Here is a 26,222-nt window from a genome sequence, read left to right as displayed (position 1 = left end):
CCCATCGCAATAGACCCCGCCTTGGACAGAACCCATCGCAATAGACCCCGCCTTGGACAGAACCCATCGCAATAGACCCCGCCTTGGACAGAACCCATCACAATAGACCCCGCCTTGGACAGAACCCATCACAATAGACCCCGCCTTGGGGGGGGGGGGGGTGAAAAGGTCATCCAATTAATCTCAGAGTACTACAAATTAACTCTAATGATTACATATATATCAACATGGCTACAGATAATAGTTTTATATATAATCTCCTAGTATTCCGAATGAGCGCTACGTCATCGAGCACGAATGATTCTTTCATGGCGGCGGTATCCCTCCTAGCCGATAGGGAGATTATTTATTTATTATATACAAAGACCCACTATTTTTTTCTATTATGATGACAATTTTGAATTAAAATATTCTCAGACTTTACGATGAATGCACATTAATTTTATGAAGTGATGGGGCTACAGCGCTCAGCTCTTCATTCACTTTTGAGAATGTAGTCGGCTTTGCGTTCATAAAGCTGCCGTCGCTACTGCTACTAACTTATATGTTGAGATCAGTAAAATTACACCACAGACTTTCAGGTAGGGAACATTTTGTCAACGACGGGACGTTTGTCAAGAGAAGAGACTATTTCTTTGACAAACTATCAACACTTTCATCGGAAAAAATTAGAAATGCCGAGAGACTGACTAACGAATGGATGTCGGTAATGCATAGAACTCGGCTCATACGCTAAAAACATTAACACTGGCAAATTAAAACTTCGAAAAAGTGAAATTTTCCAAATCACATTGTCAAAAGTCATTAAAAAATTATATCAATAGTTGAATCATAACAGACAACGATTTCACTGCGGTGAAACTATCACAAATGGAGGTTTTTACGATGTTGTAACGTTAGCATGTTTACGTACGTTAGTGTCTGCGCGAAAGGCGATGTGTCCAAAAGCGCTGTATTTGTTTATTCACTGTTTACACTGATTATGATGGTCGGTGAATTGAACAGGAAACCATATTTTCAAACGTGTTGCATCTTTGTATGACAGACACAATAAGTCTAGTACTTGATACAAACTATGTTGATGTACCTGTGTACGTGTAGCATCGCGTTGTTGTTGTTGTTGTTGTTGTTGATATGTTTTGTGCCAGAAGGCGATGTGACTGAATGTGATGATTTTTATCCACTGTTAGCTTTGGTGATCACGTCCAATATTCGAAAAATCATCAATTATAACCGAAACCCTATTTCACATTGTGTCTTACGTCACAACATTATGATTTACACGTTCGCTTTTAACAACAACAACAACAACAACAACAATAATAATAATAATAATAATAATAATAATAATAATAATAATAATAATAATAATAATAATAATAATAATAACAACAACAACAACAACAACATCGTCATCAACAACAGCAACATAGTAACTGTCAGGTTAATGTTTACAAACAATTCAACGCAGTTCCGACCATTTTACTATACTTCTGACGTCAGAAATCGATACATTTCATATTGCTGTACTTTGATGTCACACGCGGGGATTATGAGAGTCTACATATATACATAACAAGTCTGATAACATAGCAATAGACACTTGAATAGAGTCTCTATGCACTACATTTTTCGAGTTGTAAAATAAATCCACGTTATTCTCCACAAACATGGCCGCCGTTCTGTACAAAGTTAATAAAACATGATTTAGAAGACATTGGCAACAAATACATACTACAAGTGTCTGTGATCATATTCAAGAAATGACATTATTCTGGTAATTGGCCCTAAAGGTTATGTCGAAAGTCAATGTCTTAAGAGAAAGCTTGTACCTGATGATATGGGGTAGACACTTGAATGGAGTGTCGTCTTGATATTTAAAATAGTTTTGTTATCCAGTAAATATTGGTTTATATTAACTACAAATGTGGTCAACATTGTCAAATGTCGTGAAAGAAGTGACACGCATATTGCATTTGTCCTATATGATAATTATGTCATTATGTCACATATGTGCCTGCCAGGTTTGAATGAAATTGGATACTGCATGTTAGAGATATGACGTATTACGAACCATGGATGGACGGACGGACAGACGGACTGAATTGTAATAGCCTCCTCCCCAACTTGTTGGGGAACTGAAATTCAACCAACTTGTGCTATGATCCAAAAAGTGTCTGTACTGGAAATTGATTTGAAAATTGATCAGACTGAACTGCATCATGGTTAATATTATTACAACTTGTAAATTTCATATTTCTAGAACCTAAAACTAAAGTCCTTTATAGGATCGTCAAAAACGAATGAAAGGCAGCTGGTACTGACATTTCTTCAGTGTATGGTAAACGTCATCTTGAAATGTAAGGCCTATGTTTGTTTTTCTTTCACGCTTTCGTAAAAAGCTGCATTCGACGTCGATGTAAAGTGTGTGTGTCATCAGGGTAGTTCATAAAGTGTGTTGACCCTATGTGTTAAGCTTTTTCATGTTTTCAATAGTATGAAACGTCATCATTACCACGTCAACAAAATTAAGGCAACGAATCTTTCTAACAATTACTCCCATATAATGAAAAGCATTTTCGTGTTAGAAAAAGCATATCGACCTCTCCAAATACAAACCAAATAATGGTATTGATGCCTCTAGACTGTCGACTATTCGTATGTACATATATCTTAGTATTTACCCAAATAACGTTCTTGTCAAATGCAGGAGTTGCTATACAATATATGGCACTACACAAATAACTATAAAGCTGACGCCTCACTACGGAAGTTGGGGTCGTCGCTGTGGTCACTCACATTGGAGTGTTAGAGTGAATTGTAAACATAACACTCAACTGTTTCCTGGTGTCCTTTGATGGTACAAGTGTTCAAAAGTTTATGCATGGTGACAACACGTAATTTTATTTAGTGGTTATAAATTCATGGTCTGCTGTTGAAAACAAATATTATGTCAAGAAATTAATTAGAATTTTAAGTGACGCCTATGGTATTGAGCTCTGACTCTGTAAATGCAAGATTAGACGTATGGTCACGATGCTATTGTACCACAATGTTAGATGCTATTGTACCACAATGTTAGATGCTATTGTACCACAATGTTAGATGATTTCAATGATTGTAAGAGTTGGCAGGATATAAGGGACTGGTCATTTTCCCCGGTCGGGGGAAGGTGTGTCGGTGGATTTTTCCATCAGGACGACTCATGCTCCTTGAACTCTCTCTGTAAAGCAAAACACACACACACACGCACGCACGCACGCACGCACGCACGCACGCGCGCGCGCGCGCGTACACACACCATATCATATTCACATGCCGGGTATTTCATCATGGCTGAGAGAATAGACTTACTATATCTCGCGTACCAAATATTAGTACCATCATATCCTTGCAATTAGTAACTTATGTAAATATTTATACATATGATTGAAACAACATCTCGACAGTAAACGGCAACGGGAAAAGCTTGAGATTTGAGATTATCCACCTCTCACGGGGGTCTTAGGCATCCCCTAGCAGGTAATGTATAGGCTATTGAAATCCTTTCAGGCCGAGTTTTTAATATAAAGAATAACATCATTATGAATATAAAAAAAACTACTCCTTCTTTGACAAAGTTAAATGTTTTTTTTTAGGATGTCCATAGTCTTGGTAATATTTTCACACATTCGTAAAGCTAAATCTAATATACATTTTAATGTACAGTTACACATGACATGTACAGTAACTAGTATGGTAGGTACATGACACTTACAGTAACTAGTATGGTAGTTACGTGACGTTTACAGTAACTAGCTATAGTATGGTAGGTACATGACATGCACAGTAACTAGTATGGTAGGTATATGACATTTACAGTAACTAGTATGGTAGTTACGTGACATTTACAGTAACTAGTATGGTAGGTACATGACATGCACAGTGACTAGTATGGTAGTTACGTGACATTTACAGTAACTAGTATGGTAGGTACATGACATGCACAGTAACTAGTATGGTAGTTACGTGACATTTACAGTAACTAGTACGGTAGGTACATGACATGCACAGTAAGTAGTATGGTAGGTACGTATGACATGTACAGTAACTAGTATGGTAGTTACGTGACATTTACAGTAACTAGTATGGTAGGTACATGACATGCACAGTAACTAGTATGGTAGGTACATGACATGTACAGTAACTAGTATGGTAGGTACATGACATTTACAGTAACTAGTACGGTAGGTACATGACATTTACAGTAACTAGTATGGTAGGTACATGACATGTACAGTAACTAGTATGGTAGGTATATGACATTTACAGTAACTAGTACGGTAGGTACATGACATGCACATTATCTAGTACGGTAGGTACATGACATTTACAGTAACTAGTATGGTAGGTACATGACATGCACAGTGACTAGTATGGTAGTTACGTGACATTTACAGTAACTAGTATGGTAGGTACATGACATGCACAGTGACTAGTATGGTAGTTACGTGACATTTACAGTAACTATATGGTAGGTACATGACATGCACAGTGACTAGTATGGTAGTTACGTGACATTTACAGTAACTAGTATGGTAGGTACATGACATGCACAGTGACTAGTATGGTAGTTACGTGACATTTACAGTAACTAGTATGGTAGGTACATGACATGTACAGTAACTAGTATGGTAGGTACATGACATGCACAGTGACTAGTATGGTAGGTACATGACATGTACAGTAACTAGTATGGTAGTTACGTGACATTTACAGTAACTGGTATGGTAGGTACATGACATGCACAGTAACTAGTATGGTAGTTACGTGACATTTACAGTAACTAGTATGGTAGGTACATGACATGCACAGTAACTAGTATGGTAGTTACGTGACATTTACAGTAACTAGTACGGTAGGTACATGACATGCACAGTAAGTAGTATGGTAGGTACGTATGACATGTACAGTAACTAGTATGGTAGGTACATGACATTTACAGTAACTAGTACGGTAGGTACATGACATGTACAGTAACTAGTATGGTAGGTACATGACATGCACAGTAACTAGTATGGTAGGTACATGACATGCACAGTAAGTAGTACGGTAGGTACATGACATGCACATTATCTAGTACGGTAGGTATATGACATTTACAGTAACTAGTACGGTAGGTACATGACATGCACATTATCTAGTACGGTAGGTACATGACATTTACAGTAACTAGTATGGTAGGTACATGACATGCACAGTGACTAGTATGGTAGTTACGTGACATTTACAGTAACTAGTATGGTAGGTACATGACATGCACAGTGACTAGTATGGTAGTTACGTGACATTTACAGTAACTAGTATGGTAGGTACATGACATGCACAGTGACTAGTATGGTAGTTACGTGACATTTACAGTAACTAGTATGGTAGGTACATGACATGCACAGTAACTAGTATGGTAGTTACGTGACATTTACAGTAACTAGTACGGTAGGTACATGACATGCACAGTAAGTAGTATGGTAGGTACGTATGACATGTACAGTAACTAGTATGGTAGTTACGTGACATTTACAGTAACTAGTATGGTAGGTACATGACATGCACAGTAACTAGTATGGTAGGTACATGACATGTACAGTAACTAGTATGGTAGGTACATGACATTTACAGTAACTAGTACGGTAGGTACATGACATTTACAGTAACTAGTATGGTAGGTACATGACATGTACAGTAACTAGTATGGTAGGTATATGACATTTACAGTAACTAGTACGGTAGGTACATGACATGCACATTATCTAGTACGGTAGGTACATGACATTTACAGTAACTAGTATGGTAGGTACATGACATGCACAGTGACTAGTATGGTAGTTACGTGACATTTACAGTAACTAGTATGGTAGGTACATGACATGCACAGTGACTAGTATGGTAGTTACGTGACATTTACAGTAACTAGTATGGTAGGTACATGACATGCACAGTGACTAGTATGGTAGTTACGTGACATTTACAGTAACTAGTATGGTAGGTACATGACATGCACAGTGACTAGTATGGTAGTTACGTGACATTTACAGTAACTAGTATGGTAGGTACATGACATGTACAGTAACTAGTATGGTAGGTACATGACATGCACAGTGACTAGTATGGTAGGTACATGACATGTACAGTAACTAGTATGGTAGTTACGTGACATTTACAGTAACTGGTATGGTAGGTACATGACATGCACAGTAACTAGTATGGTAGTTACGTGACATTTACAGTAACTAGTATGGTAGGTACATGACATGCACAGTAACTAGTATGGTAGTTACGTGACATTTACAGTAACTAGTACGGTAGGTACATGACATGCACAGTAAGTAGTATGGTAGGTACGTATGACATGTACAGTAACTAGTATGGTAGGTACATGACATGCACAGTAACTAGTACGGTAGGTACATGACATGTACAGTAACTAGTATGGTAGGTACATGACATGCACAGTAACTAGTATGGTAGGTACATGACATGCACAGTAAGTAGTATGGTAGGTACATGACATGCACAGTAACTAGTATGGTAGGTACATGACATGCACAGTAACTAGTATGGTAGGTACATAACATGCACATTAACTAGTATGGTAGGTACATGACATGCACAGTAACTAGTATGGTAGGTACATGACATGCACAGTAACTAGTACGGTAGGTACATGGCATGTACAGTAACTAGTACGGTAGGTACATGACATGTACAGTAACTAGTATGGTAGGTACATGACATGCACAGTAACTAGTATGGTAGGTACATGACATGCACAGTAACTAGTATGGTAGTTACGTGACATTTACAGTAACTAGTATGGTAGGTACATGACATGCACAGTGACTAGTATGGTAGTTACGTGACATTTACAGTAACTAGTATGGTAGGTACATGACATTTACAGTAACTAGTATGGTAGGTACATGACATGCACAGTGACTAATATGGTAGTTACGTGACATTTACAGTAACTAGTATGGTAGGTACATGACATGCACAGTAACTAGTATGGTAGTTACGTGACATTTACAGTAACTAGTACGGTAGGTACATGACATGCACAGTAACTAGTACGGTAGGTACATGACATGCACAGTAAGTAGTATGGTAGGTACGTATGACATGTACAGTAACTAGTATGGTAGTTACGTGACATTTACAGTAACTAGTATGGTAGGTACATGACATGCACATTATCTAGTACGGTAGGTACATGACATGTACAGTGACTAGTATGGTAGGTACATGACATTTACAGTAACTAGTATGGTAGGTACATGACATGCACAGTAACTAGTACGGTAGGTACATGACATGTACAGTAACTAGTACGGTAGGTACGTGACATTTACAGTAACTAGTATGGTAGTTACATGACATGCACAGTAACTAGTATGGTAGTTACATGACATGCACAGTAAGTAGTATGGTAGGTACATGACATGTACAGTAACTAGTATGGTAGGTACATGACATGCACAGTAACTAGTATGGTAGTTACATGACATGTACAGTAACTAGTATGGTAGTTACGTGACATTTACAGTAACTAGTTTGGTAGGTACATGACATGTACAGTAACTAGTATGGTAGGTACATGACATGCACAGTAACTAGTATGGTAGGTACATGACATGCACAGTAACTAGTATGGTAGTTACATGACATGCACAGTAACTAGTATGGTAGGTACATGACATGCACAGTAACTACTATGGTAGGTACATATGGCGTGTACAGTAACTAGTATGGTGGTTACATATGACACTGTAACTAGTACGGTAGGTACATGACATGTACAGTAACAAGTATGGGAGGTACATGACATGTACAGTAACTAGTATGGTAAGTACATGACATGTATAGTAACTAGTACGGTAGTTACATGACATGTACAGTAACTACTATGGTAGGTACGTATGGCATGTACAGTAACTAGTATGGTAAGTACATGACATGTCCAGTAACTAGTACGGTAGGTACATGACATGTACAGTAACAAGTATGGGAGGTACATGACATGTACAGTAACTAGTATGGTAAGTACATGACATGTATAGTAACTAGTACGGTAGTTACATGACATTTACAATAACTACTATGGTAGGTACGTATGGCATGTACAGTAACTAGTATGGTAAGTACATGACATGTACAGTAACTAGTATGGTAAGTACATGACATTTACAATAACTACTATGGTAGGTACGTATGGCATGTACAGTAACAAGTATGGGAGGTACATGACATGTACAGTAACTAGTATGGTAAGTACATGACATGTACAGTAACTAGTACGGTAGTTACATGACATGTACAGTAACTAGTATGGTAGGTACGTATGGCATGTACAGTAACTAGTATGGTAGGTACGTATGGCATGGACAGTAACTAGTATGGTAGGTACGTATGGCATGTACAGTAACTAGTATGGTAAGTACATGACATGTACAGTAACTAGTATGGTAAGTACATGACATGTACAGTAACTAGTATGGTGAGTACATGACATGTACAGTAACTAGTACAGTAGGTACGTATGGCATGTACAGTAACTAGTATGGTAAGTACATGACATGTACAGTAACTAGTATGGTAGGTACATGACATGTATAGTAACTAGTATGGTAAGTACATGACATTTACAATAACTACTATGGTAGGTACGTATGGCATGTACAGTAACAAGTATGGGAGGTACATGACATGTACAGTAACTAGTATGGTGAGTACATGGCATGTACAGTAACTAGTATGGTAGGAAGGAAGACGTATACTCATGGTGTCTAGAAAGTGAGACTGTGAGTCTGCCGGACCCCTGGCCGTAAATAATGACATACCCCTTGTCCATCTCTAGACATGTACATTTCTGATGTATTGTTTCAAACAAATTATCACAATTAACGATTCCGAGGCCAAACGTAACTTAAACCTTTAACCTACCACGTCACTAGTCTTATTTTCTCTAAATCGACATCTAATTCCTCAATATGCCTTAAGTTGTCAAGTATCATATTTCGGACATACATCTCATAGGGCCCTTTAATATTGATAAAGATACATATACAAATATAGGTATATTGAATGTATCGTACGCAATAACTTCATCCTACAGAACTAGGTAAATATAGATAGGTGTTTGCTAAAGTTTAAAGTTTAAAGTTTATTTATTTTCTAAAGCGCCTTTCTATTCATTGATATTGAAAAGCGCTGTACATACAATATATTTAAAAGCATGGTAGAACAATCAAACAAATAGAGTTAAAAACAACAAACTGGTTACAATAATTATAGAAAAAGGCCAAAATGACAACTTAGTAAAAGATACATGGTAATACATTAATACAGTTTATAATATTGTTTAAACAGACAACAGATAACATCTGTCTGTCTGTCTGTCTGTCTGTCTGTCAGTCTGTTTGTATGTCTGTCTGTATCGTGTCGACAGACAGACAGACAGACAGACAGACAGACATAGACATAAACATAGACACACACACACACACACATACACACACACACACACACACACATGACATGACATCACACTGAACGTTACAATAATATTGGATGAAAGAAATATAAGAATTACAATACATGATGTTATAATATTCTGTTTAAAAATCCATAAACAAAATTGTTATTTATGCATTTGATACGTTTCTAACGATTTCCCTGGATGTTTTTGCCCAAAAGGAAAGCTTATCAGCATTTCCCCCTCCTTGCACAATGTCATCACAACTTTGCCTAATCATAATATCTTTTTAATAGGAAAGTATAACATTAGTTCTATAGAGACTGATAGCAAGTAGAACGAATCCCCCAGTACAGAGCATGATAGTCAGTCATTTAATATGACAAACTCACCTTGTATGAAGACGAAATCCTCAAATATGTGCCCTATCGGGAATATTCGGATGGAGATCGTGATAAGATACGATGTGAGTGGTTCATGATCGGATTAGCTTTATAATAGTGAACAATTCTTTCATCCTAAAACTAGCTGTAAATCACATGTTCAACCAATTTACTCTGCTGCGTATCTTTGAAATTGTATGACATGAGTAATCTTATACGTTTTACGTGAACTCATGTTTGTCGTAATGTGATTTTAAAGTCTAACCATAGATCATTTATAAGTACCCTTTCTATTTTCACCTGTCATTACCTACATATCGCTGAAATACTACAGGAATACGTATAAAAAGTAAGATGTACGTTCCCACTCGGACTACTGTATAAAACCAGATTTAAACTGAATGTCTTCCGTCAGGCCAAAACCTTAGATCTTTTCCTAGACACATGTACACATATATTGTTGGAATGATTTTTTTTATCTATAGCGATCATACATGATGTAACATCAAGAATATCAAATTCATCCATTACAGCAAGTTTGGAAGTTCAATAGTACGGGTATGGATTTGGTGGGTTTTCCCTTGAAATAACCAACCATGAGATACTAACAGTAACATGATGGTGTATATTGACATCACAATAACGGAAGATAACCATATTTAAACTGAATACCTCCCGTAAGGGCAAAACCACAACTTTTTGGGCCTATACACATTGTTGGAATGCAAAATTCTGAAATGTAACTATTATACATGATGTACCACTTAATTGGAAAAGTAATTGTAGGAAACTATGAAATTTGAAGCTTGCATAGTTAACATATTGCCTAATTATTAAAAACTCATTAATTATGCAAATTAACAATTTAGTTTATAAGCTACATGCTCAAGCTTTAAATGACAAATACACGCCTTTACCATCAATACATGTACTAATTATCTGAAATTTAATGCTTGCATACTAAAGGTATTGCTTAACTATCACAATGATTATTTATGCAAATTACACATCACAATTGAAAACTACATGAATAACTACATCAAACACGCGTGATTTGCTATGGTTGATGGATGTACCAAGTTAAATGAAATTTGAAGTTTGATTCTTAAGATATAGCCTGAATACCGAAAATCATTAATAATGCAAATTACTTATTAAAATCAAAACTGTAAACAGGCTTTAGAGGATATGTGTGTTTTCTCATGATTGATGCCAAATTATATGGAATTTGAAGAGTACATTCCAAAGATATAGCTTAATTACTGAAGATCATTAGTTATTCAAATTTCTCATTAAAAGTAAAAGTTGTGTCAACAAACTTCAAAGGACATGTGCTCATTGTTATGGTTGAAATATGTACCAAATTATATGAAATATGAAGAACGAAGATTACATTCTTAAGATAAAGCCTAATTACCGAAAATAATTATTCAATTTATTCATGAAAACTGTAAGCTACATCAACAACCCTTGTAGAACATATGCGCTCTGTTATGGTTAATGTATGTACTAAATTATATTGAAATTGAAAATTGAAGAGTGCATTTTCAAGATATAGGCTAATTATCGACAATTATTAATTATGCCAATTATTCATTACACTTTTTAACTAAATCAACACACTCTATAGGATATATGCACTTTGTCTAATTACTAATTACAGCATGGAGTACATGTTACAAATAGCCATCTTATACTGTAAAACAGGACAGCATGGAGTATTACTAATTACAGCATGGAGTACATGTTACAAATAGCTATATCATACGGTAGAACAGTACAGCATAGAGTACATGTTACAAATAGCCATCTTATACTATAGAACGGGACAACATGGAGTACATGTTACAAATAGCCATCTTATACTGTAAAACAGGACAGCATGGAGTACGTGTTACAAATAGCCATCTTATACTGTAAAACAGGACAGCATGGAGTACATGTTACAAATAGCCATCTTATACTGTAAAACAGGACAGCATGGAGTATTACTAATTACAGCATGGAGTACATGTTACGAATAGCCATCTTATACTGTAAAACAGGACAGCATGGAGTACATGTTACAAATAGCCATCTTATACTGTAAAACAGGACAGCATGGAGTACATGTTATAAATAGCCATCTTATACTGTAAAACGGGACAACATGGAGTATTACTAATTACAGCATGGAGTACATGTTACGAATAGCCATCTTATACTGTAAAACAGGACAGCATAGAGTACATGTTACAAATAGCCATCTTATACTGTAAAACGGGACAACATGGAGTATTACTAATTACAGCATGGAGTACATGTTACGAATAGCCATCTTATACTGTAAAACAGGACAACATGGAGTACATGTTACAAATAGCCATATCATACGGTAGGACAGCATGGAGTACATGTTACAAATAGCCATCTTATACTGTAAAACAGGACAGCATGGAGTATTACTAATTACAACATGGAGAACATGTTACAAATAGCCATATCATACGGTAGGACAGCATGGAGTACACGTTACAAATAGCCATCTTATACTGTAAAACAGGACAGCATGGAGTATTACTAATTACAGCATGGAGTACATGTTACGAATAGCCATCTTATACTGTAAAACAGGACAACATGGAGTACATGTTACGAATAGCCATCTTATACTATAGAACGGGACAACATGGAGTACGTGTTACAAATAGCCATCTTATACTGTAAAACAGGACAGCATGGAGTACATGTTACAAATAGCTATATCATACGGTAAAACGGGACAACATGGAGTACATGTTACAAATAGCTATATCATACGGTAAAACAGGACAGCATGGAGTACATGTTACAAATAGCTATATCATACGGTAAAACAGGACAGCATTGAGTACATGTTACAAATAGCTATATCATACGGTAAAACAGGACAGCATTGAGTACATGTTACAAATAGCTATATCATACGGTAGAACAGGACAGCATGGAGTACATGTTACAAATAGCCATCTTATACTGTAAAACAGGACAGCATGGAGTACATGTTACAAATAGCCATCTTATACGGTAGGACAGCATGGAGTACATGTTACAAATAGCCATATCATACGGTAGGACAGCATGGAGTACATGTTACAAATAGCCATCTTATACTGTAAAACAGGACAGCATGGAGTACATGTTACAAATAGCTATATCATACGGTAGAACAGTACAGCATGGAGTACATGTTACAAATAGCCATCTTATACTGTAAAACAGGACAGCATGGAGTACATGTTACAAATAGCTATATCATACGGTAGAACAGTACAGCATGGAGTACATGTTACAAATAGCTATATCATACGGTAAAACAGGACAGCATGGAGTACATGTTACAAATAGCTATATCATACGGTAGAACAGTACAGCATGGAGTACATGTTACAAATAGCCATCTTATACTGTAAAACAGGACAGCATGGAGTACATGTTACAAATAGCTATATCATACGGTAGGACAGCATGGAGTACATGTTACAAATAGCCATCTTATACTGTAAAACAGGACAGCATAGAGTACATGTTACAAATAGCCATATCTGTAGAACAGGACAGTATGGATTCCAGGCAACAAATAGCCATCTTATACTGTAGAACAGGACAGCATGGAGTGTATACTACAAATAGACATGCTATAGAGTAGAACAGGAAAGCATGGAATGCATGCTACATATATCCATGTTATACAGTAGACAATTATGAATTTATTGTTTGTTTGTTTGTTTGTTTGTTTGTTTGTTTGTTTGTTTGTTTGTTTGTTTTCGTATACATAACTAACTAAGCCTGAGTGACTTGTGGTAGAACTTGGATTCCATTCTACAAATATCAAGGTTATACTGTAGATCAGGACAGTATCGATTCCAGGCTACAAATATCCATGCTAAACGGTAGAACAGGACAGCATAGATTCTAAGCGACGAATACCCATTATAATATACTGTACTGTACTGTACTGTAGAACCAGACAGCACTAGGTTCAAAAGAAATTCAATGTACCCTAGTAATATCATATTTAATACACAGACTATGGATACCAAGTTAACCTCGACTAGGTATCAATCTGTTTGTTAGTTATGTCCTTTTCCTCTCACACGTAAAGAAGTCAAAGTCAAATATGTACAATTTAATGACTCATGTGGTTCATACTTGTCGTCTGTTTCAAGGAACCTTCTAATGACTTCCTTTTAAAAGTTAGCAAACACAATAAAGACATCCCCATAAATCTATTAACGTTCATTTGCACTATATACTTTGATATTTATGGCATTATGTGAGGATTTTGACTTCCTAATATATCATATCTGATATTTAATTACAGTAATAATACTAAATGCCAAGGCTTATTCATGACAATAAGATTTTGCAGTAAAGCAATCCCTCAAAACATTTGATCTACACATCCTAAGGGAGCTTTCAGTAATTACAAAGAGGAGGAGGGGGGCCAAGAGAAATTAGGCTAGGACTGTTGAATAAAATGTGACCCTCCCTCGACTCCATCGTGCTAAAAAGTGGTTCTCCCTCAACCTTTTTTTCTCTAAAAAATGACCCACCACCTATTCGAAACACGAGTTAAAAGCTGACAGATATGTAAAAGGACATGAGTCCCAAAATCATCTGTAAGGACTTCATCCTACCGCTGCCACCAATGTTGACAGTTTAAAGGCATTGGACAATTTTCCACTACTACCGCCATGTGGATGTGTGTAGGAAGGGACTGCATTAATAAGTACCTGTGTTTGGATCTCATTGACTGAGCTGGAGGCCACAATTCAACTCCAATGATTAGATTGGTACGTCGGGAGTGAAGTCAACATCTCCTCAACATTATCCGTAGTATCTTACCCAACTACTTGTGTGTTACACCCGAGACCCACTCCTCTCATCACACCACTATTATTTCATTATATGGTTGTTGTCAGCAGCAATTTGATAGAGGCTGCTATCACTGTACCTAACCTTAATCCTAATCCTAGCCCTAGCCCTAGCCCTAACCTAATGGCAGCGATGGGATGACAAAACACTCCAAAATAATGCAATGTTAGAAAAGTAAAATGTGACCCTCCCCCTAATCCTATTTTATAAAATGTGACCCACCCCCTAATCCTATTTTATAAAATGTGACCCTCCCCCTAATCCTATTTTATAAAATATGGGCCTCCCTCGACAACTGATTTGTAAAAAAAAATGACCCCCTAATTCCCCTGACCCTCCCCCTTGTAAATACGAAAGGCCCACTGGTGGTTCTTTTGTTAACGTCATAATCAAGGTTATTGTCAAGGTTTAACAGTCACTACTATCTCTGTTAAAGGTTATTGTCAATGCCAAGGTTTAACAGTCACTACTATGTCTGTTATCTAAGGTTATTGTCAAGGTTTAACAGTCACTACTATCTCTGTTAAAGGTTATTGTCAATGCCAAGGTTTAACAGACACAACTATCTCTGTTATCTAAGGTTATTGTCAAGGTTTAACAGTCACCACTATCTCTGTTATCTAAGGTTATTGTCAAGGTTTAACAGTCACTACTATCTCTGTTATCTAAGGTTATTGTCAAGGTTTAACAGTCACTACTATCTCTGTTATCTAAGGTTATTGTCAAGGTTTAACAGTCACTACTATCTCTGTTATCTAAAGGTTATTGTCAAGGTTTAATAGTCACCACTATCTCTGTTATCTAAAGGTTATTGTCAAGGTTTAACAGTCACTACTATCTCTGTTATCTAAGGTTATTGTCAAGGTTTAATAGTCACCACTATCTCTGTTATCTAAGGTTATTGTCAAGGTTTAACAGTCACTACTATCTTTGTTATCTAAGGTTATTGTCAAGGTTTAACAGTCACTACTATCTCTGTTATCTAAGGTTATTGTCAAGGTTTAATAGTCACCACTATCTCTGTTATCTAAGGTTATTGTCAAGGTTTAATAGTCACTACTATCTCTATTATCTAAAGTTATTGTCAAGGTTTAACAGTCACTACTATCTCTGTTATCTAAGGTTATTGTCAAGGTTTAACAATCACTACTATCTCTGTTATCTAAAGGTTATTGTCAAGGTTTAATAGTCACCACTATCTCTGTTATCTAAAGGTTATTGTCAAGGTTTAGCAGTCACTACTATCTCTGTTATCTAAGGTTATTGTCAAGGTTTAATAGTCACTACTATCTCTGTTATCTAAGTTTATTGTCAAGGTTTAATAGTCACCACTATCTCTGTTATCTAAGGTTATTGTCAAGGTTTAATAGTCACTACTATCTCTGTTATCTAAAGTTATTGTCAAGGTTTAACAGTCACTACTATCTCTGTTATCTAAGGTTATTGTCAAGGTTTAACAATCACCACTATCTCTGTTATCTAAGGTTATTGTCAAGGTTTAATAGTCACTACTATCTCTGTTATCTAAGGTTATTGTCAAGGTTTAACAGTCACTACTATCTCTGTTATCTAAGGTTATTGTCAAGGTTTAACAGTCACTACTATCTCTGTTATCTAAGGTTATTGTCAAGGTTTAACAGTCACTACTATCTCTGTTATCTAAGGTTATTGTCAAGGTTTAATAGTCACCACTATCTCTGTTATCTAAAGGTTATTGTCAAGGTTTAACAGACACTACTATCTCTGTTATCTAAGGTTATTGTCAAGGTTTAATAGTCACTACTATCTCTGTTATCTAAGGTTATTGTCAAGGTTTAATAGTCACCACTATCTCTGTTATCTAAGGTTATTGTCAAGGTTTAATAGTCACTACTATCTCTGTTATCTAAGGTTATTGTCAAGGTTTAATAGTCACTACTATCTTTGTTATCTAAGGTTATTGTCAAGGTTTAATAGTCACCACTATCTCTGTTATCTAAGGTTATTGTCAAGGTTTAACAGTCACTACTATCTCTGTTATCTAAGGTTATTGTCCAGGTTTAATAGTCACTACTATCTCTGTTATCTAAGGTTATTGTCAAGGTTTAATAGTCATCACTATCTCTGTTATCTAAGGTTATTGTCAAGGTTTAATAGTCATCACTATCTCTGTTATCTAAGGTTATTGTCAAGGTTTAATAGTCACTACTATCTCTGTTATCTAAGGTTATTGTCAAGGTTTAATAGTCACTACTATCTCTGTTATCTAAGGTTATTGTCAAGGTTTAACAGACACTACTATCTCTGTTATCTAAGGTTATTGTCAAGGTTTAATAGTCATCACTATCTCTGTTATCTAAGGTTATTGTCAAGGTTTAATAGTCACTACTATCTCTGTTATCTAAGGTTATTGTCAAGGTTTGATAGTCACTACTATCTCTGTTATCTAAGGTTATTGTCAAGGTTTAACAGACACTACTATCTCTGTTATCTAAAGGTTATTGTCAAGGTTTAATAGTCACCACTATCTCTGTTATCTAAGGTTATTGTCAAGGTTTAACAGACACTACTATGTCTGTTATCTAAGGTTATTGTCAAGGTTTAACAGTCACCACTATCTCTGTTATCTAAGGTTATTGTCAAGGTTTAATAGTCACCACTATCTCTGTTATCTAAGGTTATTGTCAAGGTTTAACAGTCACCACTATCTCTGTTATCTAAGGTTATTGTCAAGGTTTAATAGTCACTACTATGTCTGTTATCTAAGGTTATTGTCAAGGTTTAATAGTCACTACTATCTCTGTTATCTAAGGTTATTGTCAAGGTTTAATAGTCACCACTATCTCTGTTATCTAAGGTTATTGTCAAGGTTTAATAGTCACTACTATGTCTGTTATCTAAGGTTATTGTCAAGGTTTAATAGTCACTACTATCTCTGTTATCTAAAGGTTATTGTCAAGGTTTAATAGTCACTACTATCTCTGTTATCTAAGGTTATTGTCAAGGTTTAACAGTCACTACTATCTCTGTTATCTAAAGGTTATTGTCAAGGTTTAATAGTCACCACTATCTCTGTTATCTAAGGTTATTGTCAAGGTTTAACAGACACTACTATCTCTGTTATCTAAGGTTATTGTCAAGGTTTAATAGTCATCACTATCTCTGTTATCTAAGGTTATTGTCAAGGTTTAATAGTCACTACTATCTCTGTTATCTAAGGTTATTGTCAAGGTTTAATAGTCACTACTATCTCTGTTATCTAAGGTTATTGTCAAGGTTTAATAGTCACCACTATCTCTGTTATCTAAGGTTATTGTCAAGGTTTAATAGTCACTACTATCTCTGTTATCTAAAGGTTATTGTCAAGGTTTAACAGTCACTACTATGTCTGTTATCTAAAGGTTATTGTCAAGGTTTAACAGTCACTACTATCTCTGTTATCTAAGGTTATTGTCAAGGTTTAATAGTCACCACTATCTCTGTTATCTAAGGTTATTGTCAAGGTTTAAGAGACACTACTATCTCTGTTATCTAAGGTTATTGTCAAGGTTTAATAGTCACTACTATCTCTGTTATCTAAAGGTTATTGTCAAGGTTTAACAGACACTACTATCCTTGTTATCTAAGGTTATTGTCAAGGTTTAACAGTCACTACTATCTCTGTTATCTAAGGTTATTGTCAAGGTTTAACAGACACTACTATCTCTGTTATCTAAGGTTATTGTCAAGGTTTAATAGTCACCACTATCTCTGTTATCTAAGGTTATTGTCAAGGTTTAACATACACTACTATCCTTGTTATCTAAGGTTATTGTCAAGGTTTAATAGTCACTACTATCTCTGTTATCTAAGGTTATTGTCAAGGTTTAATAGTCACTACTATCTCTGTTATCTAAGGTTATTGTCAAGGTTTAATAGTCACTACTATCTCTGTTATCTAAGGTTATTGTCAAGGTTTAACAGTCACTACTATCTCTGTTATCTAAAGGTTATTGTCAAGGTTTAATAGTCACCACTATCTCTGTTATCTAAGGTTATTGTCAAGGTTTAATAGTCACTACTATCTCTGTTATCTAAGGTTATTGTCAAGGTTTAACAGTCACTACTATCTCTGTTATCTAAGGTTATTGTCAAGGTTTAACAGTCACTACTATATCTGTTGTCTAAGGTTATTGTCAAGGTTTAACAGTCACTACTATGTCTGTTATCTAAGGTTATTGTCAAGGTTTAATAGTCACTACTATCTCTGTTATCTAAAGGTTATTGTCAAGGTTTAATAGTCACTACTATCTCTGTTATCTAAAGGTTATTGTCAAGGTTTAATAGTCACCACTATCTCTGTTATCTAAGGTTATTGTCAAGGTTTAATAGTCACCACTATCTCTGTTATCTAAGGTTATTGTCAAGGTTTAACAGTCACCACTATCTCTGTTATCTAAGGTTATTGTCAAGGTTTAACAGTCACTACTATATCTGTTATCTAAGGTTATTGTCAAGGTTTAACAGTCACTACTATGTCTGTTATCTAAGGTTATTGTCAAGGTTTAATAGTCACCACTATCTCTGTTATCTAAGGTTATTATCAAGGTTTAATAGTCACTACTATCTCTGTTATCTAAAGGTTATTGTCAAGGTTTAATAGTCACCACTATCTCTGTTATCTAAGGTTATTGTCAAGGTTTAACAGACACTACTATCTCTGTTATCTAAGGTTATTGTCAAGGTTTAATAGTCATCACTATCTCTGTTATCTAAGGTTATTGTCAAGGTTTAATAGTCACTACTATCTCTGTTATCTAAGGTTATTGTCAAGGTTTAATAGTCACTACTATCTCTGTTATCTAAGGTTATTGTCAAGGTTTAATAGTCACCACTATCTCTGTTATCTAAGGTTATTGTCAAGGTTTAATAGTCACTACTATCTCTGTTATCTAAGGTTATTGTCAAGGTTTAATAGTCACTACTATCTCTGTTATCTAAGGTTATTGTCAAGGTTTAACAGTCACTACTATCTCTGTTATCTAAGGTTATTGTCAAGGTTTAATAGTCACCACTATCTCTGTTATCTAAGGTTATTGTCAAGGTTTAAGAGACACTACTATCTCTGTTATCTAAGGTTATTGTCAAGGTTTAATAGTCACTACTATCTCTGTTATCTAAAGGTTATTGTCAAGGTTTAACAGACACTACTATCCTTGTTATCTAAGGTTATTGTCAAGGTTTAACAGTCACTACTATCTCTGTTATCTAAGGTTATTGTCAAGGTTTAACAGACACTACTATCTCTGTTATCTAAGGTTATTGTCAAGGTTTAATAGTCACCACTATCTCTGTTATCTAAGGTTATTGTCAAGGTTTAACAGACACTACTATCCTTGTTATCTAAGGTTATTGTCAAGGTTTAATAGTCACTACTATCTCTGTTATCTAAGGTTATTGTCAAGGTTTAATAGTCACTACTATCTCTGTTATCTAAGGTTATTGTCAAGGTTTAATAGTCACTACTATCTCTGTTATCTAAGGTTATTGTCAAGGTTTAACAGTCACTACTATCTCTGTTATCTAAAGGTTATTGTCAAGGTTTAATAGTCACCACTATCTCTGTTATCTAAGGTTATTGTCAAGGTTTAATAGTCACTACTATCTCTGTTATCTAAGGTTATTGTCAAGGTTTAACAGTCACTACTATCTCTGTTATCTAAGGTTATTGTCAAGGTTTAACAGTCACTACTATATCTGTTATCTAAGGTTATTGTCAAGGTTTAACAGTCACTACTATGTCTGTTATCTAAGGTTATTGTCAAGGTTTAATAGTCACTACTATCTCTGTTATCTAAAGGTTATTGTCAAGGTTTAATAGTCACTACTATCTCTGTTATCTAAAGGTTATTGTCAAGGTTTAATAGTCACTACTATCTCTGTTATCTAAAGGTTATTGTCAAGGTTTAATAGTCACTACTATCTCTGTTATCTAAGGTTATTGTCAAGGTTTAATAGTCACCACTATCTCTGTTATCTAAGGTTATTGTCAAGGTTTAACAGTCACCACTATCTCTGTTATCTAAGGTTATTGTCAAGGTTTAACAGTCACTACTATATCTGTTATCTAAGGTTATTGTCAAGGTTTAACAGTCACTACTATGTCTGTTATCTAAGGTTATTGTCAAGGTTTAATAGTCACCACTATCTCTGTTATCTAAGGTTATTGTCAAGGTTTAATAGTCACTACTATCTCTGTTATCTAAAGGTTATTGTCAAGGTTTAACAGTCACTACTATCTCTGTTATCTAAAGGTTATTGTCAAGGTTTAACAGTCACTACTATCTCTGTTATCTAAGGTTATTGTCAAGGTTTAATAGTCACCACTATCTCTGTTATCTAAGGTTATTGTCAAGGTTTAATAGTCACTACTATCTCTGTTATCTAAGGTTATTGTCAAGGTTTAATAGTCACCACTATCTCTGTTATCTAAGGTTATTGTCAAGGTTTAATAGTCACTACTATCTCTGTTATCTAAGGTTATTGTCAAGGTTTAATAGTCACTACTATCTCTGTTATCTAAGGTTATTGTCAAGGTTTAATAGTCACCACTATCTCTGTTATCTAAGGTTATTGTCAAGGTTTAATAGTCACTACTATCTCTGTTATCTAAGGTTATTGTCAAGGTTTAATAGTCACTACTATCTCTGTTATCTAAGGTTATTGTCAAGGTTTAACAGTCACTACTATCTCTGTTATCTAAGGTTATTGTCAAGGTTTAATAGTCACCACTATCTCTGTTATCTAAGGTTATTGTCAAGGTTTAAGAGACACTACTATCTCTGTTATCTAAGGTTATTGTCAAGGTTTAATAGTCACTACTATCTCTGTTATCTAAAGGTTATTGTCAAGGTTTAACAGACACTACTATCCTTGTTATCTAAGGTTATTGTCAAGGTTTAACAGTCACTACTATCTCTGTTATCTAAGGTTATTGTCAAGGTTTAACAGACACTACTATCTCTGTTATCTAAGGTTATTGTCAAGGTTTAATAGTCACCACTATCTCTGTTATCTAAGGTTATTGTCAAGGTTTAACAGACACTACTATCCTTGTTATCTAAGGTTATTGTCAAGGTTTAATAGTCACTACTATCTCTGTTATCTAAGGTTATTGTCAAGGTTTAATAGTCACTACTATCTCTGTTATCTAAGGTTATTGTCAAGGTTTAATAGTCACTACTATCTCTGTTATCTAAGGTTATTGTCAAGGTTTAACAGTCACTACTATCTCTGTTATCTAAAGGTTATTGTCAAGGTTTAATAGTCACCACTATCTCTGTTATCTAAGGTTATTGTCAAGGTTTAATAGTCACTACTATCTCTGTTATCTAAGGTTATTGTCAAGGTTTAACAGTCACTACTATCTCTGTTATCTAAGGTTATTGTCAAGGTTTAACAGTCACTACTATATCTGTTATCTAAGGTTATTGTCAAGGTTTAACAGTCACTACTATGTCTGTTATCTAAGGTTATTGTCAAGGTTTAATAGTCACTATTATCTCTGTTATCTAAAGGTTATTGTCAAGGTTTAATAGTCACTACTATCTCTGTTATCTAAAGGTTATTGTCAAGGTTTAATAGTCACTACTATCTCTGTTATCTAAAGGTTATTGTCAAGGTTTAATAGTCACTACTATCTCTGTTATCTAAGGTTATTGTCAAGGTTTAATAGTCACCACTATCTCTGTTATCTAAGGTTATTGTCAAGGTTTAACAGTCACCACTATCTCTGTTATCTAAGGTTATTGTCAAGGTTTAACAGTCACTACTATATCTGTTATCTAAGGTTATTGTCAAGGTTTAATAGTCACCACTATCTCTGTTATCTAAGGTTATTGTCAAGGTTTAATAGTCACTACTATCTCTGTTATCTAAAGGTTATTGTCAAGGTTTAACAGACACTACTATCTCTGTTATCTAAAGGTTATTGTCAGTGATACTTCACATGAATGACACGACAGGAGGTCAAAGGAGGATTGAATTTGTATACTATATACTATATGGTGAACAGGGTCCAAGACTGTGTCTTTGTTAGACATATTTGTATGCAGATCCACAAAACTGCTTTCTATGGATTGAATCAGTTATCAGCCAACATTATAAATTTGTCAATTACGACTTTGCTTTCGTCAATTACGTCAACTATTCATTTCCCCTTTTCATCAGAAGACGAAATAGGATTTGAGTAAGGGATTCTGAGTTGAAAGGATGGTTGCCATCGTTCTATATCAACTACAAGTGATCGATAGGTATAAACGGACGTATTAATTGTGCCAATTCAATCGTCTAATCAAAGCAATAAATTTTTCCTGCATGAACTCATGTTTGTAATGAGTTGGAAGAGGTCACTCGGCAATTCATTCCAAATCTTATAACAATGGCCCAGTGACCGTAACGTTGCTTGTGTCGTGGTAGAGGGGGATAAACATCATTATTGCCCTGATTTACTTTTGGAAAGGTTGTTATGTATATCGTTTAAAGAAATACCTCGGAGAGTCAATGATGTTTCATGGAATGTTTCTTTTTGTCTGTAGTTGAGTATTTTAAGCATCATTTGATATAACTCGGTTGTGATTTAGTGTTCAGATGAAAAACTACGAGAAATCGAATCCAACTCTCGCAAGAGACGTTGTTACATCAAACTCTCGTAAGAGACTTCACATGATACTTTTTGAGAGAAAAATCTTGTGTGCAATAGCAAGCTTAAGATTGGATAATAGCTTGGCATATGACATGTACATATAACCATTGATATCGTTCTAAGGTCAATTGTTCAGTTTAGGAATTAGTTTGTTTGAGTTGACCACAGGGGATTATTGATAATATTTTCATAAAAAAGAACAATAAGCAAGATATGATATGATAACTTGTTGAATAAAGCACCAAATCAAAACAGATTGTCTGAAATTATGTTGGCTGGGTGACTCCGTTTTCATTATTTGAATCCAACTGATCTCTACGTAGCCTCATACACTGGAATGTCCAAGCACAATTCAATTTCCGTTTTGTAGTCCGAGAGTCTGTCTACTCTTCAGTGCCCATAGGAACCAAAGCTGCATATGACTCAAATATATTAGAAATCAAACTATTCCTGCACAGAATGTTATATATCTCCTAATTAACTGAAAATCTCATAAATAACTTGGCGTGGGACCAACAATTTCGTTAGCTACAAATTAGTTACTAATAAAATAGCAATACGAAAAGGAAACTAGCCATTATTTCTCTTGAACTTACTTTGTGTACTTCACGCTGACAGTCGTCACAGCAGACGTACCCAAATGAAACATTACATAGTGATATATATATATATATATATATATATATATATATATATATATATATATATATATATATATATATATATATATATATATATATATATATATATGGAAGTGTATTCTCAGAATCTTGAATCAAATATTATATCATACACCCTTAATATAATTAAGAACCTTCATTTAAAATGTATGGGGTCCCTCATAGTACCATGTGTAACCTGAATGGTATCACCTATAGCACCATGGGTAATCTGAATGGTATCACCTATAGCACCATGGGTAACCTGTATGGTATCACCTATAGCACCATGGGTAATCTGAATGGTATCACCTATAGCACCATGAGTAATCTGTATGAGGTCACTTATAGCACCATTGGTAACCTGAATGGTATCACTTAGGGACCGGTCAGTTTCTCCAGCCTGGTGGGGGGGGTTAGATTCTTAAATCGGACCGACAAAAAGTCACTGACCCCCCACCCCCCTGTAAAACCAAAAACAGACTGAACCCCCCTATCACTTAATTCTAAAACATGATGACCCCCCCCCCCCCCATATATAATATTCACATGACATGTATTTTTTGATCGTGACTGCTTGACTGTCTTGCATCTACATCCCGGGTTAGCACTATCATAATTATAATTATTGACTACACATTGTAAATATATTCCAAAAGGGGTTTCATAGCATCTTGACAGTGACAAGTAGCGCTAAAGCTTGAGAAGGGAATATGTACATCTCTTATTGGAGTCCTAGCGGTTCTCCCACTAGAAGCCCAGGAGGTTTTTAACTCTGAAAAGTCAATTTTGAGACTATTCAGACATTTTCAGAAAGTAAATTCCAAGGTTTACAAGACAGCACAAACATGTAAAAAAAACTACATAAGGGTTGTATAGCATAACTTAGTTATAGGACTACTGGTAATTAGTATAGTATCATTTAAAGTACCATCAGTAACATGTATGGTATCACCTATAGCAACATCAATAACCTGAATGGTATCACCTATAGCAACATCAGTAACCTGAATGGTATCACCTATAGCAACATCAGTAACTTGGATGGTATCACCTATAGCACCATGGGTAATCTGAATGGTATCACCTATAGCACCATGGGTAACCTGTATGGTATCACCTATAGCAACATCAGTAACATGTACAGGACAAGTTTAGTACCATCTTAGCAAGGAATTCGTATCAGTGAAAACACTTTGTAGATACCCATTTCTTTAAAATACTGTGTTTGGCAATACTTCGTGTTATGCATCAAGACTTTTAATACAATAGGTAGGACCTCAGATGACAATAGCTCTATAGTTGTCTGAGGTAAGACTGACACCTTGTGATTTCCTGTGATGATACGAATACAAAGTAAGGCTAAAAAGTTAAACTATCTCGAAAGACTCACGAGTCATGAATACTTTGGCAGATTCGGTTGAAATGTTGTTTTGTATTCAGTCTTAATGAAAGTAGCAATAAAACCATCCTTGTAGATCTATGGATGACTTTAACTGACATTCTAAGTAGTAGTACTATTACTACACTGTCACTATCGATATCACTAGTCTAATCTCGTTTTAGTTCCATTTTCACTTCAAACAAACAAAGGTGCATCCTTCATATACGCAATGACTTAACCTGAATTGACAGTCACTATAGAATAATAATCAGTGCCAACGGATTGAATGGAAATGATAAAAACCCTTAACTTCATGTCAGCAATGTTATATTTTTGTTAGTTTTCACCTTCAGTTGTACAAAGGTGTGTAGAAACTTGTGTATTGAGAATTCTTGCATTCATTATACATTCCAATCTAACACGAGACGTATTGATTGATACCATGGTTCAATTAACAACTATTTGCAGTCTTTAAAACGCTACAGCACCTAAACAAAGAATGCTATCATAAAAAAAATCTCTCAGATGCCTTAGTTTATTTAGTCAAAGCACTGTACATCACTTTAGACTATTACAATTTAGCTGACTATCAAGTTGATGTGTAAACTGCCCTATTATTATTACACTACGTTGCTAAATAGTGATAAAACTAGAAGAAAAAAAACAATCTTAACAACTTCTCACTCTGTTGAGTACAGTTAAAGTGTACAAACAAGGTGTATCAAAA

Source organism: Glandiceps talaboti, chromosome 22 (assembly GCF_964340395.1).
Source record: "Glandiceps talaboti chromosome 22, keGlaTala1.1, whole genome shotgun sequence".
NCBI lineage: Eukaryota > Metazoa > Hemichordata > Enteropneusta > Spengelidae > Glandiceps > Glandiceps talaboti.
This window is presented reverse-complemented; position numbering follows the sequence as displayed.